The sequence below is a fragment of the Crocodylus siamensis genome, chromosome 3 (assembly GCF_052110815.1).
Source record: "Crocodylus siamensis isolate JL-2025a chromosome 3, ASM5211081v1, whole genome shotgun sequence".
Classification (NCBI taxonomy): domain Eukaryota; kingdom Metazoa; phylum Chordata; order Crocodylia; family Crocodylidae; genus Crocodylus; species Crocodylus siamensis.
In genome coordinates this window covers 88,217,167-88,238,493 of record NC_143397.1, presented here as the reverse complement: position 1 = coordinate 88,238,493, position 21,327 = coordinate 88,217,167, and the positions used below count along the sequence as shown (strand labels likewise).

Below are 21,327 nucleotides of genomic sequence, written 5' to 3'. Positions count from 1 at the left end.
GTGGGAGTCTTTGTCAAGTTTCTAGACACTCTTTCTGTGCAAGACCTCTTTAAGTATTACAAAGTATATCTATTATGCAAACACCTACTCTAAACAGAATTAGAGTAAATCTGATACAGACTCTAAGGAATAGTTCCAGGGTACATTTAGAAATAAAAAACTTCGTCTAAAAAATGAAGATTTTTTTTAATACTAACTTTTCAAAAGTTTGCTGGATCATTTTCTTATTCTCTCAAGTCCATTTTCAAATCTTGTCATTTTCAGGGCACTTGTACCACAATGGTGGGCATGGTACAAGAATCTGCAAGTTAAATAAAAAACAAATAAAAAGCAAAATCTTAAGTAAGAAAGGGTTTTTGCTTTATAATTTGACTATTTTTGTGGGTTGTACAGGTTTCCCTCGATTTATGCAATAGATGTGTTTTCAGAGAATGACGCATAAATCAAATTTGCATAAAATGAACCCAGTGGAACAGATAGGGATGTGTTCCCATGGCAATGAGAGAGGGAGGCTGGGGCTAGGGAAGAGGTGGGGAGAGGTGCATGGGGCAGCTCAGTGTCGCAACCAGGCAGGTGCTGCAGCAGAGGTGGCACCGGGCTTTTCCCAGTCCTTGGGGCGGGTGGCAGCCCCATTCACCCCATGTCTCCCCACTCATCCCACTGCTCCACTTCTCCTCACTCACCACAGCCCCTGAGAGCAGCCAGTGCCAGCTGCCTGCAGCAACTGGGTTGCACCATGTCCTGAACTCCACAGGGCTCTGCTCCGAACCCTCCAGCATGGCACAGTCTGTTGCCCTGTGGGGTCAAGTCAACTCTCAGGATCTCAATATTGTGCTGTTAGACAGGAGGGTGTGATGCAATTGCACATATACAAACACACAAATCAAGTAGGTGCATATACACACACACTACCAACTCAGGCACATACACATCCAAACCAGCCTAGGCACATGCATACCTATCACCAATTCAAGTACATACGCTATACACTTCAAAAGTTAGACAAAAATCAATTGTCTATACCCACACAATCAGTACACATACACAGATTACTAATTCATATATCATTCACACAATGACATATATACACACACACACACACACACACACACCAGTTCACACACATGCAACTTACCTACACATAGGTAAGTTCCTAACTTGGATGGTATGGTAGGTGTGTGTGTGCTTGGAGTATTTGGGATACTTGGGGGAAGGTTAAGGTGAGAGAGAAAGAGAGAGAGAGTGTTAAAGTGTAGGGAGTGAAAGTTACTAGAACTGGGATTAGAACCGGTAGACTAGAGAAGCTGACTGAGGAACTGAGGCTTGGAGTTACTTAAGGAAGATTGGGGCTGAAAACTAAGGCAGACAGCTGAGATATTGGGGGGGAGGGCAGATAAGTGGTGGCAAGGAGGAAACAGGAAACAGACAAAAACCTAACTCGGAGTTTCAAAATAACGAGTTTATTAAACAGACAACACACTACACAGCCCCATGAAGTTATTGGTTCCCACACACGCTCATAATGGCAGCAGGAGAAAGAAACTCAGTAGAAGGGTTGGAGTCCAGGTAGGGAAGAGAAACAGAGTCCAAGTCCTTGGTTGAAGAAGGGGTGGGAGGTGATCGTTACCTATCCAGGCTGGAAAGGGGTCCTTGTCCAGCAGGTGTTGTCCAGAGGGAGGTCACTGGCAGGGCCTCTGGGTGGATAGGCGGTGTGGCATGGTGCTGGTCCAGAAGGAGAGGGTGTCCCGAAGAGTCAGTCTTCACTACCCCTTTTTATGGGGCAAACTACCTCTGATCTCCTATGGGGAGGGCCTGTTCAGGCTGTGTCAGTCCTGTTCCAGAGGGCTTCAGGTGTTCTTACTGAGCATGTGCAGCCTTGGCATAAAGGTGGGTTGCCTCATCTTTTTTTTCCTGAATGTTGAGGGTGGTTTCAAGGGCTGGGTTGTTGGTCCAGGTATTGGCATTGATGTTTATTCAGAGGGAGCTATTTTTAGACCTACTGCCATTGTCTCTCAAGCACCCTCATTCATCCCCATTCATTCAGGAACCAAGTTACACAGGAGGGGTAGTATGAGTCATGGGTTACATAACCGGGAATAGACAAGATGGAGGTTTGACATTACAAGATGGAAACTTGACATGACTTATGCTAACTTACATATATAGGCCTAAACAGTAATTACACAATATAAATGCAGTAAAAAATCAATACAAACATTATAATTATCACTTAAAGAACAGTGGATATCTATATCAAAATAACAAGGCACTTATTTGCAAAGAGGGGAGAGAAAAATAAAACTTACTACCTAAAATAAAATGTTAAATCTTATCCTACATCTTAGCTTACTTATACTTATCTATAGGGAATAGAGAGGGAGAAAAAAAGTCAGAAATGGTTGGGGAAGGGGAGGGAATGCATTTTAAAATTTTTTTTAAAAATGGAGGTTTTGGTACAAGCCCAGAGGCTGCAAGCCGGCAGCGTCCACCACTCCCAGGGCTGCAGCAAGGGGCAGGTGGCAGCCTGCAGTGGGCCGAGAGCAAGCCAAGAGAGGACCTGCAGTGGGCTGAGAGCAGGCTGGGGCTGGCAGCCGCTGCAGGCTGGAGCTTGGCAGTGGCGCTGGGGGTGGGGGCTACAGTGAATTTAGGGTTGGCAGCAGCCCGCCTCCCATCACTGCAGCCCACCTTGAGCACCAGGAAGAGCTCCGGTGCGGCCCCGGTCTGCAGCAGCCGCCAACCCCAGCCTGCTCTCATCCTGCTGTAAGTTGCCACCAACCCCTGCTGCAGACCCTGTAATGGCGGATGCTTCCAGCTTGCAGCCACTGGGCTATGCTACGCCAGGGGGTTCGGGGCATCATGCCCCAAGGGAAGCAGAGCCCCAGGGGGTTCAGGGCACAGCGGAACCCAGCAGCTGCTGGCAGCTGGCTTTGGCCGCTCCTATGGCTGCTGCAGCAGGGGCCGGGGTCAGTGGGGCCCTGGCCTGACAGCCCTTTCCCTTTGCCTCAACCCTTTCCTCTCCCCTCCCCTTACAGATTTACCTGCTTGGGGGAGGGGCACCACGCCTATGCTGATTGCATAAGGCTGAATTTACCTTGCATATAATGAATTTCAGGTATATAAAGGGTCATCGCATAAGAACGAATTTACATAAATAGAACCTGCATAAAGTGAGGGTAACTTGTACAGTATTTGTCAGATTGAATACAGCTTTTACAAAACCTGAGAGGAATTTAAATATTTATATAATTTTTAAAATTCTAGTATATAAATAAGCATAAATAGGCATTCTGGTAGAGGATTTACAACCAAATTGTTATATTCATTTATGAGATTCTCCAAAAGCATTATTCATAGTTGCCAATTCTTGTAATTTATTTGCAAATGTTGTGTTATTTGGTGTTTGCTTTAAAACTCCAGCTCCTTAGTATTTTTAATGAAAAGTTGCTATCCTTCCTGGCTGGGCTGCAGAGAAAAGGTTGAATATGTGACCCCTGTGCACACTAAAATCAGAGAACAAATAAAATAAATATTTTTTAAAATGTCATTCTTTAAAAACAGCGTTCATAGTTTTTTCAAGGCTGACTCATGATTTTGAACACTCAGTGCTGATAATACTGGAAACAATATAAAATTTGTGTAAGCGAAAGTACAAATTACCACTTTGATTTCATTGTCTAAGCAGAGACAGAAATCAATTATGAAAGAAACATGGAAATCAACAAAATAAACAGATTTAAATTATCACTATGTTAATAATCTAAAATGTTACTATGATGTGTGATAAACAGAAACTAGAAAAAGAGACAAAGGTGCTGTAGTTATTCAGGTTACTAAGATATAAACTATATTCAGTTTTAATTCAAATCTGTTCACCTCACTCAAGCAACTGAAGTCACTACAGGTATTAGTCATGTAACTGAGATGTTGGTTATCTCTGAAAAGTATATTGGGCTGCCTTGAGTCATTTAACTTTATTGACACATCACTATTGGGAATCTAATGTGAATTAATCAGGGTTAGACTAGGAGATCAATCTAATCTAATAGAGACCCTGACTTCAGAAATATTCAAGGATATAATTTGAAGTCAATGAATTCCTCCTATCTTTGACTGGAATGCTGGCTCTCTCATAATAGGAGAGAACCTGTGCAGGCTTATCAGTAAGTTGTGCAGATCGTCTAAGTGACTTCAATTTAGAGAAATTTGGAATCATCAAGTTATTGCTTTTTTGTATACTGCTCACTCTTATATTATCTTTGAACACTGCTGTTGGTGCTAAGAACTCATCAGTCTGCACTGTTAAGGAAAACTATTCCATTCTGCAATTTTTCAGTACTAAACTATATGGAGATATTATAACCTCATGCATGAGGGTCATTCCACCCGGTTGTTTGGAATATCTATCCAATTATGCTATGTTTATTATAGGGTGTTTTTGACCTTGTACTTCACAAAAAGTATTTGTTTATAGCCATCCTAAAGGAAACATAATATATTGATATATATAATAGATGAGCTGTTGTTTGTAGGACCAAGACTAGCAGTTGTGTTCCCCTAACTGGCTACAGTAAGCAAACATTTTCAGTCGTTGTCCTTTTTCTATTTCCCATCAGAGTGAGAGAGAGAGATCATATTTTATCTTTTTTCTTCAAACTATTGTACCATAGAGCAAGTAAGAGAGGTAGTAGAGAAAATTAGAAGACTACATTTGGATCAGCCTTCAGGTCTTACCAAGCAGGGAAAAGAAGAACCAATACTTCAATTCTTCAAGAATGCCAGTGCAAAATATAGTAAATATAATGGACAATCCTTATTCAGTTCAAACTTTCATTGAAGCCAAAGATTTCCCCCAATAGAAAAATAAAACATTGATGCATGAAAGAAGGGCTGCTATTTTTAAATGGGGTGCTTATTTTTAATAAAGAAACTAAATCATCAGAAGTACAGTTCCAGAAGATGTATTGTGCCGGAATACAGAAGAAGATTTAGTATTCATGTATCCTAGACTAAATCAATAACTGGCATCCTATCTGGTCCAGATATTGAGAGAACATGATTTGCATTTTTCTTTGCATCACTTTAATGGATTTCTTTTTCCATTGAATAATACTTGCTTTACAAATTCTCTTTTGAAAGTTTGTCTGGATGAAGAGTCCCTTTGTAAATATAATACATGCTTTAAGTTGTTAGAAACTGGCTATAAAATTACTGCTACCTGTTTCTATGTTTGGTTAAACAGTATAATATGAATTATATGCTTGATAACTTCACTAAGAAAGATTCAGGTCAAGAGTGAGCTCCCTGACTCATTTACCCATGGACATTTTCACAATCTGCATTTTCTGTTGGCTTTTTGAAGAAGTTAGAAAACAGTAGTAGAAGTTAAGATATATGATGCTTGATTCATATTTTGTGTTTATCTTACACCCATGCACATATACACAGATATAATATCAGATACACTGACAAGGATTAGGAAGAGAGATTATAAACCAGTTCCTGCTCTCCTTGCTCAGGTAGATGATGTCACAACAAGAGTACTCACATGAGCAAGATAAATAAGGCTTATATGTCTTTATGTCATCAGGAAATTTCATTAGCATAATTTTACTTTTTGTGGCAACCTCATTAATGAAAGTATTTAAAAATATTAAGTAAGATCAGTCCCATAATCAATCTTTAAGAAACTCCATACTAGCCTTTCCCAAGCCTCACACTTTCCCTTTTAATGCCGCCTGGTTTTGTTTCCCCTTCAGGCAATTCCTTATCTACCTTACAGTTCTACTGTCCCAATGTCTCCAACTTTAACTAATCATTTCCCACATCACACTGTATCAAATGCTTTGCTGAAATCAAGATAGATCAGCTGCAGCCTTTCACCTTGCCTAGAAAACCAGTTATCTTACCAAAAAAAGATGTCAGATTAGGTTTACATGTTATATTTTGTTGCCCTTAAAAGGTTTTAAGATAGGTTTTACATTTAAATTAACTTGTTTATAAAAGACAGCTTTTTAGCAACACTAAGCACTCAACCCTCAACACTGACAAGTACAAAGTGATGCACCTGGGGAGGAACAACCAGCACCATACCTACAGGTTGAGGAACTCCCTTCTTGTCAGTACAGAGGCAGAAAAGGATCTTGGAGTCGTCATTGATGCCTAGATGAACATGGGCCGGCAGTGTGGGGAAGCAGTCAGGAAGGCCAACCGTACCTTGTCATGCATCCACTGATGCATCTCGAGCAGGTCCAAAGAGGTGATCCTCCCCCTCTATGCGACTCTGGTCAGACCACAGCTGGAGTACTGCATCCAGTTCTGGGCGCCGCACTTCAAGAGGGATGTGGACGACATGGAGAGGGTCCAGAGGAGGGCCACTCACATGATCGGGGGCAGCAGGGCAGGCCTTATAAGGGAAGGCTATGGGACCTGAACCTGTTCAGCCTCCACAAGAGAAGGCTGAGGGGGGATCTAGTGGCCTGTTACAAACTAGTCAGGGGGGATCAGCAGGCACTGGGGAAGTCCCTGTTCCCCTGAGCACTGCCAGGAGTGACCAGGAATAATGGTCACAAGCTGACAGAGGGTAGATTTAGGCTAGCTATCAGGAGGCGCTACTTCACGGTCAGGGTGGCTAGGATCTGGAACCAACTTCCAAGAGAAGTGGTGCTGGCCCCTACCCTGGGGGTTTTTAAGAGGAGGTTAGATGAACACCTTGCTGGAGTCGTTTTACTCCAGTACTCTTTCCTGCCGCAGGTCGGACTAGATGATCTGCTCAGGTCCCTTCCAACCCTAGAAACTATGAAACTATAAACAGTTAAGCTGAATAAGAGATGTAGCCCTGAAATTGTAGAAGCAACCTTAGGGTTTTAAATGTGCAAAAACTTAGAACTGGAATGAGATGTCCTTAATAGATAAAAACAAAAAAGATGCAACCCCTCCCCCACATAAAATAGTTCATGAGAGTTTTAAATATAATATTTTTTCCTCTTTTCTTTCATTTCCGTTGGCTCCAGATGCAAGTTGGTTCCCAAACTCTTATTTATCAACACATATTTTTAAATTTAATATGATTGAATGTGAAATTGAGAACAAAAATCATCCACAGACTGGATTTTTTTAAGAATGGTGTCAACAAAGATTCTGGATTTTTACCCCATTACCTGGATTAGCTTTTTATAACCCTTATGTTCCTTGGGGAGTTAACTGTTTTGTTTACACCTTTTTGATTTCTCCAACGCACCTCTGCCTCTCCCCTCCCTTCCTCCCCCCCATCCTTTCTCTATCCTTTGTACTTAAATACCTCATCCTTTCTATTTAGTACCCCTGCTTTATGCAAGTCCATTCATAGCATCTGACAAAATAGGTTGTTGCCTACAAAAGCTTGTGCCTTTGTGAGTGTCTTAGTCTCTAAAGTGCCAGTTTTCCAGTTTCCGTTGTGAGCTAAAAGTTGTCTTGACTCTTAGCAATTCACATCTTTTATTCCTATACTTCCTGACCTCTAAGATATAGCTTTCTTGGTTAATGAGTCCCTATTTCCATTCCTCCATTAGGAAGGATTTATTCCTAATATCCTTTTTGAAGTTCTTATTCATCTATTCAGGTTGGGAGCCCTTCTCTTTAAGTTTTCTCCATTCTTGAGGTGCAAGTTTTGGGAAGTTTAAAGAACTTCTAAGCCCTTTCCACATTTGAGTCCTCAAGCTCTTCAGTGCACTTGAATTTCTCAAAGTTTGCCCTTTTGAAATTGAAATCCTTAGCTACAGACGTGTCTTTGTTTATCTTTCCATTTATGTGAAGCTGAACTCATGATTAGTTGATCCAAAGTTATTCTCTATGACCCACTCTTCTATGTCTTCGTTACTTAACAAAACCCAAGTCTAAAACTTTATAATTGTCTGTTTGTTCAGGGACTATTTGGGAAAGAATACTGACCACTATCACATCTAAAAAGGACTGGGTCCTATCATTATTAGTAATATTTGATCTCTATATTTTGATAATTAAAATCTCTTATGACGACACAATTTCTAGTGAAAATTCTTTTTTTGATAATGCTACAGACATTTTCCTGTCCAAATCCAAGGAGACCCTTGAAACTAATACTAAAAAAAAGTCTCTCATACCATCTTTTTGCAAAGTCATTTTTACCTAAACCAGTTCCATTTTTCCATGCCATCCATTTTTATTTTATTTACAATCTGTGACATCACTGACATGCTGTTCTTTGCCAGCCACCTTACTTGCCTTTATTTCTATCTTTTCAAAACAATTCATACCCTTTTATACCTGCATTTCAGACATGACAGCCATAGCACCATGTTTCTGTCATCCTTTTATATTAAATGTTATAACCCACACTAAAAATTCTACTTCCATTCAGTTGTCCAGGCACCTTTGAACAATAATGTCCAGGCATTCATTTCAAACATTTCAGTTATTTCTCAGACATGATTATAGCCAAATTCCACTAATTTAATGACTATTTCTTCTACCAATATTATTTTCTTTCTCTTGTTGCCCATCCTCCTACTTTCTTTTGTTTTTTATCCCCTATCATATTCTTGTTTACCAGATATGATTATCTGCATATTAAAAATGGGTATGGAGATTAGCTCTTATACCAGTGTCAACCCTGGAGGGTTAACACCATAAGGATAAAGTTAAATCAGTTATTATTTCCATGATTGCCTCTTAATGATCAAACTTCTGAAAATCTTCTTCACAGCACCAATCCTTGAGCCATGGGTTAATACTTACAATGTTGCCATGCCTTCACCCTCAGTCTGTCGAGATCTGAATTCCAGTGAAATTTGAGTCTTCACATCTTTGAGTACCTTCCCCATGCTGGTGTTGTCATCCTTCATATATTCCAATGGGAGCCTGGCAATGTCATGTCTTTTGATGTGAGGGTTGATCACTGGATTCTTCTTTGTGTCTCCACCAAAGCCTCAGGTCTTTGTGTCCTTGCTCCTGGCAAATGGAGTTTTCTGTCCTCTGGATCTGCTCTAGCCTGTCAACTCTTAACAAGGAATCTCTTGCATGTGCAAGTACAATCCTACAGTGGAGTGTATTCATTTACTACGGCCTAATGGGGCCTGTCGCATAGCACTCAGGTGCCCTGCGCCTGGAAGCAGGGATGGCTCGGGAGAGAACCCCTAGTGGTGAGAAGGGGGAGGCTCAACTGCCAATCACCAGGGCAGCACAGGTGCTGGTTGCTAGGGCAACCAAGGGAACCAGCTGACAGGAAGTGGCAGGGCTTGGCCCTTCTTAATCCCAGACATGAGGCCAGGAAGGCAGTTCCCCTCTGGCGGCTAAGGAGGGGAGAGCTTGGCCAGTGCAGAGGGAAAGGAGAAGATTGACTGCATGAGCATCCCCTGGTTGCTGCCAGGAGTTGGAGTACTTTCCCAGTAGGGATAGAACATTGTTTTGACTGGATGGTTTGGTTTTATGTTATAGCCTAGGGGCTTTGCATTTTTGTGTTTACTGTTTTGACCGGAGGACTGGGTGAGGCTATTAGGGGTTGGAGGAGGCCTCATAGGAGCTCCACAGTAGCGTGGGGACCCTGGCATCAGAAACAGTGCAGTGGTTTGGGGGGATGCATTGACCCCAGCCCCAGAGCAAGAAGGGGGGTAGTGAGAAGCCCTAGAGTGAGAAGGGGGGCAGCGAGAAGTCCCAGAGTGAGAAGTGGAGCGGTAGTGAGGGGCCCTGGAAGGAAAGGAGAGGGCCAAAGCATAACAGGGCCTAGGCCAAACCAGATCAATTCCATCTGAGAGGTTTGAGCTGCAGTGTAGGGGAGGAAAGGAGCCTCAGGTAGCGCCCCCTGGCACCGGGGCGCATAAAATGGGCAGCCTCCCACTGACTACACCAATCAATTAATTAAGACCAAGGCGTGGCAGGTGAGTAAGCAGGCAGTTGGCCCATTACAGGAGGGCGGAGTCATTCTCAAAAAGGCTCCGATAGCATTACTCCTGTCACAGGGCCATACATGTAGATGCTTATACAATTACTGTGGAGCTAATTACTCGGGCTGTGTGAAACAGCTATGTTTGGTTTCTGTTTTGGATTTGGCCATTTTGGAGGGACAGTGATTCATTTTGGTGTTTTGGATCACTGTTCCATTTTGATTCGGCCAAATCTGTTTCGGAGTTTCAACACTGTTTTGGTGCTGATGCAGAGATTCGGATTGGCCAGGGAGAGGCAGGCACAGCCGAGCAGCTACGGGTTTTCCCACAGCTCCTCTGGCTGTGCCTGCCTCTCCCCAGGTCGGGGGAGCCATGGGAGAAGCCCCCATGGCTGCCCTGCCTGGCCCTATCCCCCGGCCTCCCTGCACTTAAACAAAAATCCCCGTACTCCCCAGCTGTAGCAGCAACATTAGGGCCTCTGGAGGTCAGGGGAGAGTCCCCCCCATACAGTGGGAGGCAGCAGGCATGCCCCCCCACCTGGCACCCACACTGCAGTTGTCCCATGGCACAGGTGCAGCACGGCTCGGCAGGGCATTGCACGCTGTGTGGGAGCTGGGGTAGCTGGGGCTAAGCGGTGCCCTGCTCCAGCTGACAGGTGGAGCTGTTGGTTTTCTGTGGGTTTTTTTGTTTTTTAAATGTCTGTTTCTTAATTTTCCTTTGTTCTATAAACCTTTAAATGTGGTTAAAGTGATAGTTAAAAATAATTGTCACTGTTTAGTATAAGACTTCCAACTCCAACTCTCTCTATTCAGAGTATTTTTGTGCATATAAAAAAACTGTGCACTTATAAAATGTCATAGCTATAGGGCACATACCAACTTGGTTAGGTTTTGGTATGCACTTGCACAGTCCCATTTCTAGTGTTAATCCCTATTCCACTAGATGGCACTTGCCTTGTATATAAGGAGTGATCAGGTCTTTCAGCTGGGATAATACTGACCCTGTTTGTGACATAACCTGTTCGATGGTCATCAATTCATGGTGTTTTCTGTATATTGTCTCCAACTTTCATGAGATTATGTATGTATCAAGTGCCACCAGGTCTTAAAGAACTCTTTTAGTATACCCTTGAGAACACCCAGTTAAAAGAATAAAGGAATGAAGTTTATTTCGGGGGGGACTGAAAACAAGTAAAATGGGATCATCAATTCAGGGAAAGAAAAATTATCAGGTTAATAAGTGAATATCCTTCGCTGCCAGAACCCTAACCAACCTTCCTTTTTCATCCATTACACTTCAGATAGTGGTCATAATGTTCCTCTTGATAGTGACTGCAGTGATGGTAGTTCTGGGAGCTAAGTATTCATTTAAATCTATTTGGTATAACTGAATAATGATCAATGTAATAGTGAATTTTAAAGAAAAATGAAACCTACCCAGTAGGACAAATTCATTCTAAAACAGCTCAAACAAGCAAGCAGCCTATCCCACAGGTTTGTTCAAGGGCTGCTCAAAAAGGTATATTTTTACCTAATTATATAGACACTGTTATAGGTTAGTGCTATTATACTGTGACAGGGGAGGCAGAATAGGGAATATTTTGGCAAGAATAGGGTTAAAAGTCCTCTGTAGGGCTGCCCAGTCACAGAATGAGATTTAAGGAAATGAGCCAGGCAACTGCCAGTGTGAACTAGTCTACTTGATGAGAAGATAACAGCAGGGAGCTCAGAACAAGCCAATTACAAATTGTCCTTTGTTTTTGGTGGATTTTTTTAGTTCTTGTCATGTTGAGTGGTCTTAAATATCAATTCAGAGCATATCCCCAGATAGCTCTTTATGAATCACTGGTCTCAGAGAAAAGAGACTAAGGTGTCTCCATAATCCTCTCATTTGTTGACAAGAAGAGGGATCACTTCTTTAAAAAAAAAAAAGCCTATGAAGGAGCATAATATTTGAGGCATTTACTGTTCTGTTTTATCTGTCAATGACAATGTTCCAAATAAATGACCAGTAGGACGCCTGATTTTTCCATTGCTTTCCATCACTTATATCTACTTGCTATCTTATCCCTTTTGTCCCTTCCTTTTCATACCATACCACTGTGATTAGCTTTCATACTGAAAAGTTTATTGACCATTTAGGATGTGAGTGACATCAGTATCATGCTCTATTTTACGCCAGAGACATTGTTTAGTAATTACAGACTGCATAGCATAGCATAAACTAGCAGCAAGATGTTTTGCAACCCCCAGTGTACCTTCCACATAAAATGCCATGTTTGGCCTTACTTGCCTAGTTTGTTTGTCTAGTCCACAAGGACAAGAAAAGAACACATATTTGCTCCTTCTCTACTGCCAACCGTAGGATAAGATCTCAAAAAGGTAATTGGGATGCCACATAAAAAGTTAAGCAGCTGCTTAAGTGCTCTGCTGAATTGAGGCTTAAATCAGCACTGCCTTCTCTAGTTACAGTCTCATAAGAATTAGGTTACTTAAGCAGCAGTGAATTGCTGTTGGGTAACTAAGAACAGCCTCTTCCTTCCCGTTGGGTGATTAAGAACAGCATCTTCATTCCTGGTCCTGTGTATTCAACTGTAAATATGGAGAGCTTTTTGTTGTTGTAAGAAGGCTGTATTAAATACATAAGTTTGCTGAGTTATTCTGTTCTAGCAGTATCATCCAGGCATTAACATTTTTTCTGAAAGGCAAACTTATTTTTTTGTGGAAGGAAACCACCTAACAATAGATTAGGAAGGCAACAGGAAGATAGTCCTTCAAAAAAACTCAAAGAAATGTGAGCAAAGGGAATTTTAGCAGCTTCAGAGATAGAAGATCTTACTTTTTATACCACTGTGCATTCTTTTCCAAGCTGTGGAAAACAAATGAGAACAAGACACTTTGCAAGAAAGCCAGAAAATAAGAGATGCCATTAAACAAGAAAAAGTAATTAAGCTCCTGATAGCCATTTGCATAAGCTTCTATAAAACTATCAGCACCAAAGTTGACTCATTGTTAGGCAATATATTTAAGGTTACTGCTTGTTCTCAGCTACTACCAGATCCCTTTTATCACACCACAAATATTCTGATTGCACAAGTAGGGAAAACAGGCAGAAGACTGCGCCTCTTACAGGGACATCAGTGCCTAATACAGGTTTCCCTCAATTCATGCAGTACATGCGTTCCTGGAGAACGGTGCATAAATCAAATTCACCTAAACCCACTTTACAATGTAACAAATAGGGATAGGTTCACATGGCAGTGAGGGAGGCAGTGAGGCTGGAACTAGGGAAGGGGTGGGGGAAGGGATGCTGCTCCTAGGGCTGCACAAGTCAGCAAAACACGGAACAGTGGCATTCACCCCAGCTCCATACTTCCCCAGGAGTGGCTGGCACAAGCTGCGACTAGCCACTGGGCTGCACCTTGCTCTAAACTCCCTGGGCCTCTGCCTGTCCCCACTCACCCCAGTTCCTGCTGCAGCAGCCCCAGGAGCAGTCAATGCCAACTGCCTGTAGCCACTGGGCTGCATCATGCCTGGGTGCAGGCAGCTGGTGTTAGCTGCTCCCAGGGCTGTTCCAGCATGGGCTGGGGTGACTGTGGACAAGCAGAGCCCAGAATGGCATGGAGCACAGCACTCACCCCAGCCCCGGCTGCAGTGGCCTTGGGAGCAGGCAACACCAGCTGCCTGCACCAGGGCATGGTGCAAACCAGTAACAGAGGTGAGTGTGGACAAATGGAGCCCAGATGCAGGGGGGGACAGGTGAAGCATGATGTAGCCCAGCAGCTGCAGGCTGCTGGCCCCAGCCGCTCCTGGTATCTCTGCAGCAAGAGCTGGGGTGAGTGGGGCCATGGCCCTTCCCCTTTTTCCCACAGACTTACCTGCTTGGGTGGGGGGCGTCTATGCTGATCGCATAAGAGCAAATTTACCTTGCATATAATGAATTATAGGTCTAAATATGCTCATCGCATAAGAGTGAATTTGCATATAAATAACCTGTATAAATCAAGGGAAACTTGCAATGATGTTAAGATCTTTGTAAAGGTATATTAATGGCCATTTTTCAAACTGTCGTGCCTTATCTCAGAGACAAGGATCATGGGAATTATCTGTGAAAGATATGTTGTAGATAACAAGGAACAATGGTTTCAAGTTGCAGCAATGGAAGTTTAGGTTAGATATTAGGAAAAACTCTCTCACTAGGAGGATAGTAAAACACTGGAATGGGTTACCCAGAGAGGTTGTGGAATCTCCATCCTTGAAGTTTTTTAAGACTAAGCCGTGGCTGGGATGGTTCTGCTGTGAGCAGAGGGTTGGATTAGATCCACTGTTCCAAACTTTTTCTATACCACAGACTGGCAAACTGACTCAAAGAATTTTGGTGGACCAGGTATAGTTTCATGGATTGTAGGGTCAGAAGGGACCTGAGCAGATCATCAAGTCTGACCCCCTGCCATGGCAGGAAAGAGTACTGGGGCAAATGACCTTCGGCAAGGTGTTCATCTAGCCTCCTCTTAAGACCGCCAGGGTAGAAGCCAGCACCACTTTGCTTGGAAGTTGGTTCCAGATCCTAGCTGCCCTGACAGTGAAGTAGCGCCTCCTGATGTCTAATTTGAATCTACCCTCTCCCAGCTTGTGAACGTTATTTCTAGTCACTCCTGGTAGTGCTCAGGGGAACAAGGACTCCCCCAGTGCCTGCTGGTCCCCTCTGACTAGTTTTTAACAGGCCACTAGATCCCCCCTCAGCCTTCTCTTGTGGAGGCTGAACAGGGTCAGGTCCCGTAGCCCCTCATAGGGCCTGCCCTGCTGCCCCCTGATTATGCGAGTGGCCCTCCTCTGGACCCTCTCCATGTTGTCCACATCCCTCTTGAAGTGCAGCACCCAGGACTGGACGCAGTATTCTAGCTGCGGCCTGACCAGTGTTGCATAGAGGGGAGTATCACCTCCTTGGACCTGCTTGAGATGCATGACAAGGTGCGGTTGAGCTTCCTGACTGCATCCCCACACTGCTGGCCCATGTGCATCTTGGCATCAATGATGACTCCAAGATCCTTTTCTGCCTCTGTACTGACAAGAAGGGAGTTCTCCAACCTGTAGGTATGGTGCTGGTTGTTCCTCCCCAGGTGCATCACTTTGCACTTGTCGGTGTTGAATCCCATCCTATTCTCATCTGCCCACCCTTGTAACCTGTCTAGGTCCGATTGCAGCCTGTTCCTCCCTTCTAGCATGCCCACAAACCCCCACATCTTAGTGTCATCAGCAAATTTGAACAGAGTGCTTTTTACCCCCACGTCCAAGTCGCTGATGAAGATGTTGAACAGTGTGGGCCCAAAGACCGAGCCCTGGGGGACCCCACTGCCCACATCCCTCCAGGTCAAAAATGACCCATCCACCACCACTCTCTGGGTACGGCCCTCCAGCCAGTTGGCAACCCATTTGACTTTGTTGGTGTCGACACCACAGTCCCCCAGTTTCTTAATGAGAACGGGGTGAGAGACAGAAGGCCCTCCTGAAATCCAGAAAGACTACGTCCACTGCTATCTCTGCATGTAAGGATTTGGTGATCTGGTCATAGAAGGCCACCAGGTTGGTCTGACAGGACCTGCCTCTAATGAACCCGTGTTGGTTGCCCCTGAGCATAACCTCCCCTGCTGGCCCCTCATGGACATGTGCCAGGATAATTCTCTCAAAAAGCTTGCGCAGAATTGAGGTAAGACTAACTGGCCTATAGTTTCCTGGGTCCTCCTTCCTCCCTTTTTTGAAAATGGGAACCACGTTGGCCCTCTTCCAGTCCTCTGGCACCACACCAGAGCATCACAAGTGCTCGTACAGCCATGCCAGGGGTCCTGCAATACCTCAGCTAATTCCCTCAGCACTCTGGGGTGGAGATTATCTGGACCAGCTGATGTAAATACATCTAGTCCCTCCAGAAATTCTCTGAATAGATCCTCACTGATCCTTGGCCTAGGTGTGCCTTCCCTAGGGCCTGAGGGACCCAGGTGGGGGGGCTGATCTGATCCCTGCTCAGGAAAATGGAGGCAAAGAAGTCAAAATAGGTTAAATAGGTTAGCTTTGTCATCTGGTGTGACAACCAGATTTCCTAGCGTGTTTTCCAGGGGCCCCACGTTACCCGGAACCTTCTTTTTGCCCCCTATGTATCTAAAAAAGGACTTCTCGTTGTCCTTGATCCAGGTAGCTAGTCCCAGTTCCATCTCTTCCTTGGCCTTCCTGACCAGCATCCCAGAGCAACCGCAGTATAGTCCTCCCTGATGATGGCCCCTCCTTTCCATTGGGTGTATGCTCCCTTTTAGCTAGGAGACATTCCCAGATGCTTTTGTGAGCCATGGTGGCTTTTGCGCCCTCCTGCCCCCTTTGATCCGTGTTGGGATTACCTCCCTTTGGGCTTGGAGGATCATCTCGTTAAGAAGTGACCACTCTTCTTGGCCACTTGACTCCACTCCCCTCTGGGACCTCAGTGCCACCTCCACTATTCTCCTTAGATCATTGAACTCTGCCCTCCTGAAATCTAGGGCTGCTGCCTTGCTGCAGGCCTTTGCCACCTTGTGCTAGATGGTGAATTCCAGCAGGCAATGATCGCTGCCGCCCAGGTGGTCAAGCACCCACAGCCCCCTCACCAGGTTGTCGCCCGTGGCCAGCACCAGGTCCAACAGGGCATCTCCCCTGGTGGGGCTGTGCAGGTTAGATGGAGGTCCTTCATTTTGGCTAAAAACCTACGTGAGCTGTCAGACCAGGCTGACTGCTCTTCCCAGCAGATGTCTGGAAAGTTCAGATCACACATGACCTAACTACATCTGTGAGCTGACTTAAGAATTCCTGGTCTAGCTCTTCCCCTTGGTTGGGTGGTCTGTAGTAGACCCCCATTGTTAGTCTCTTTCCCCTCAACTGCCTTGTATTCTAACCCAGAGCCCTTCAGTGTGCCCCTCCTCTGACCCTGTGCTACTTGATAAGGATGTGTATTTCTCCTTAATGTAGAACGCCACCCACCCCCCTTTCCTCCCTGTCCTGTTCCTCCTGTACAGCCTATAGCCCTTAATATTCACAGCCCAGTCATGCGTTGGGTCCCACCACGTTTCTTTGAGTCCCACTATGTCTGTCAGCTAGCAGGAGGGTAAGTTCCTCCTGCTTGTTTCCCATACTACGAGCATTTGTGTAGAGGCATTTGAGGCCTCCTGAAGATGTGTGCACTGGCCCCCTAATCTCAGCATTGCCCTGGCCTGTGTTGCTTACCTGGGTGTTTGTTTTGCTCATCGATCTAAGCTGGGCTGAACTTGTGGGTGCTGCTTGGTTTAGTGGTCCAAGGCTTCCTCCGCCCTCATCTTCCTCTTCCCTTGACAAGCCTACTTTAAAGCCTGCCGGAGGAGATCCACCAACCTAGAAGAGAATACACTCTTACCTTTGGGGCCAATCCCACCCAAGCATGTCTCTTGTCGTGATGTGCAAGTCATTGTCTAGGAAGCTGAAGCCCACCTCAAGACACCGTTTACGAAGCTGCCAGTTGGTCTCTGTGATGTGGGTCTCATGTCGTCTTCCACATCCGCTCACTGGTAGGACAGAAGAGAATACCACCTGTGCGCCTATCTCCTTCAACATGCCTCCCAGAGCGTGGTAGTCTGCCATCAGGTGATCAGGACTTCTCCTGGCTGCATCCTTAGTACCCACGTGGATTTGGACCATGGGGTAGTAATCAGTGGGTTGGATCATGGCCTGGATCATCCCTGTCACATCCTGAATCTTTGCTCCGGGCAGGCAGTAGATCTCACGTGTTGAGGGGTGCTGATGACAGATGGGGCCCTCTCAGGATGGAGTTGCCTATGACTATCAATCAACGCTTCCTCCTCCGGGACTGCTTGGCTCCTTTGGCCTCTTCAGAGCATGGAGAGTGTGGAGTTGCCTCTTCTCCTTCCTTCTCCTCCAGTGTTGCCAGGGCCTGGACTGGAGGAACTGGTACTGCTTTGCTGTGAGCAACCCTGGTTCTGGAGGTGACCATCTGCCACTCTGCAGTGGAGGGCACCTCCCGGGGTGCTTCTTTCTTGGGTGCATGGCCCTGCAGAGAAAGGAAGTAACCATCACTTTCATCCTCTGCCTCCCTGATTCCCCTCAGCCTGCTAACTTCCTCCTGGAGCTCTCTCACCTGCACCTCCAGAGCCCTAAGGCAGGTGCCTGCAGAACAGGTGTGGGGGCCCCCAATCCCTGCTCCCCCTGGCCTTGCTGGGCATCCCCCGTAGGCCAGGAAGCGGTGGGATGCCAGTTCCCCATGGGCTTTGTCTGGGTGGAGGCCTCAGACAAGCCCCAGGTAGGCTGTGCCCCTCAGGCAGGAGCCCTAGCAGCACTCCGCGTCGACACCATTGTATGAGTTGCTGTTTAGTTATAGTTTAGTGTGGTGTCTTCGCCCTACCCTAGTAGGAGTCTCCCTCCTGGCCTTTTCTGCCTGCCCGTTGGCGCACTCTATTCATGCAGCACAGCTCGGGAGTGCGGCTCCCTAAAAGGGATCCAGGCTCCGGTTCTGGCTCAGCTGTGTCCGGTCCCTCTGTCCCACTTAAGGGGAACAGCTGATGCTGCCCCACTGCTGCGTCCGCCGCCTCCTTGGGTCAGGTAAGGGGACACGTGTGTGTGTGAGATGCACGTGTGCCTAGATCCCTCCTCTCCTCCCTGCTCCTGGCTCCCAAGTGCCATAATATAGAAAAAATCTAATTTACATACATTATGTATGGGAAGTCTTGTGATTGAAAGTTGCTTTTTTTCAATTTTTTGGCATTTTCTTGGCATTGTACATCCTCTCCACAGTTCTCCTCTCTGTCATTCAGAACTTCATTGTCCCTTTTTGCAGAAACACTCTTTTAAAAAAAAAATCCATCAAAGTTTGCTTGATCATCTCTTAGCTGTTATGTTTGATATGGAAGTGACTGGCGACAGTTACCACAGTCCAATTTCAAAAGCTGAAGTCACAGTCGCTGACCAAGTGACGACATTCTCACTAGCCAATCAGCATGGCATGGGCATGGCCTGGGCATAAAACTGTTGCTAGCAGTGTTTAAAGCTCATGTCATGACCTGGCAGCCAACCCTTCATGGCCTCGTACCAGGCCGCAGCCCGGTGGTTGGGAACCTCTGGACTAGATGACCTCCTGAAGTCTCTTCCAACCACCCTCATTTTCTATGATTCTATGATAATTTGGGAAAATTAACTGAAATAATCTAATAGGATATAGCTTTTTGAACCATCTGTAATCCTCAATCTGACTCAAAATTGGCAAGACATCCAAATCGGGTGAATGGCTCTACCAGTTCTGTGTACTAAAACACCATGGATTGGATCAATGTATACTGTACTATATAAACACCACAGACCATGTTTTTAGCATGGGGGCACAACTCACCTTGTGGGGCAGGAGTAGTGAACATGAAAGAGAAGTCCTGAAATTTTTAAAGGATGTTGAAGGGAGGTCATAAAATTTTTAACTAGTCTTACGGTATCAGCAAAGCTGGGAACCACTGCCTCAGTTAATTTAGGCAGGGTTTTTAACTTGTAAATTACTGCCCAAAATTTGCCAATGCCATATGTAAGCTTAACTCAATTAATGGAGGACGGGATTCACCTCCAAGGAGGATTATTTTGCACTGGTCCGGTCCTGCAGGGAGCAAACCAGGAAAGCCAAGGCTGCAACTGAACTCCAACTAGCTTCAAGCATCAAAGACAACAAAAAGTCCTTTTTTCAGATATGTGGGAAGCCGGAGGAAAAGCAAGGGCAACATTGGACCCCTGCTAAACCAGATGGGGCAACTGACAACTGACGCCCAGGAAAAAGCCAACCTATTAAATAGGTACTTTGTGTCAGTCTTTCATCAGTCCCATGGGACGCCCATGCCTGCTATGGGACAGGGAGATCCGGGTGAGGGGGGTCCCCTACCCTCCATAAATGCTGACCTCGTGAAGGAACACCTTGAGAAGCTGGATACCTTCAAGTCAGCTGGCCCTGACAATCTACACCCCAGGGTACTCAAGGAGCTGGCGAGCGTCATAGCCCAGCCCCTGGCACGGATCTTTGAAAACTCCTGGCGCTCTGGTGTAGTGCCAGAAGACTGGAAGAAGGCCAATGTGGTGCCGATCTTCAAGAAAGGGAGGAGAGTGGATCCGGCTAACTACAGGCCCATTAGCCTGACTTCTATCCTGCGGAAGATCTTAGAAAAGTTTATTAAGGAGGCCATCCTTGATGGACTGACCCAGGCTAACATCCTAAGGGACAGCCAGCATGGGTTTGTTGCGGGTAGGTCTTGTTTGACCAATCTCATTTCCTTCTACGACCAGGTGACCTATCACCTGGACGAGGGAGAAGAGATTGATGTCATATATCTTGACTTCAAAAAAGCTTTTGATCTGGTATCCCATGATCACCTCTTGGCCAAACTGCCCAGTTGTGGCCTTGGCTCCACCACGATCTGCTGGGTGGGAAATTGGCTCCGTGGTTGGACTCAGAGGGTTGTAATTGATGGCAGTCACTCATCGTGGTGCCCTGTGACCAGTGGGGTCCCTCAAGGCTCTGTCCCTGGACCCATACTGTTCAACATCTTCATTAATGATCTGGACACTGGAGTCAGGAGTGGACTGGCCAAGTTTGCCGATGACACCAAACTTTGGGGCACAGCATCCTCGCCAGAAGATAAGCAGGTGATCCAGGCTGACCTGGACAAGCTCAGCAAATGGGCAGACGAGAACCTGATGGTGTTTAACACTGAAAAATGCAAGGTTCTCCACCTTGGGAGGAAAAACCTGCAGCATCCTTATAGGCTCAGCAGTGCTACGTTGGATAGCACTACAGAAGACAGAGACTTGGGGGTCATCATTGACCAGAAGATGAACATGAGCCTGCAATGCGATGCTGCGGCTAGTAAAGCGACCAAAAAGCTGGCTTGCATCCATAGATGCTTCTCAAGCAAATCCCGGGACGTCATTCTCCCCTTGTACTTGCCCTTGCTGAGGCCGCAGCTGGAGTACTGTGTGCAGTTTTGCACCTCACAATTGAAAAAGGACGTGGAGAAGCTTGAGAAAGTCCAGAGAAGGGCCAAGTGCATGATCAGAGGTCAGGAAAACAGATCTTACGATGATAGGCTGAGAGACATGGGACTCTTTTGCCTGGAAAAGCGTAGGCTCAGGGGTGATCTGATGGCCATCTATAAGTTTATCAAGGGTGACCACCAGGATCTGGGGGAACGTTTGTTCACCAGAGCGCCCCAAGGGATGACGAGGTCGAACAGTCACAAACTCCTGCAAGACCATTTTAGGCTGGACGTAAGGAAGAATTTCTTTACTGTCCGAGCTGCCAAGGTCTGGAACAGTCTGCCAGCGGAGGTGGTTCAAGCACCTACACTGAACACCTTCAAGAGTAAATTGGATGCTTATCTTGCTGGGATCCTATG

The 21,327-nt window shown here is 45.5% G+C and overlaps 1 pseudogene; it reads right to left on the bottom strand.

Moving 5' to 3' along the window:
- Positions 1-260: 260 nt before the first annotated feature.
- LOC149868510 (uncharacterized) lies at positions 261-18,366 on the bottom strand (annotated as a pseudogene).
- Between the last annotated feature and the right edge of the window lie 2,961 nt (positions 18,367-21,327).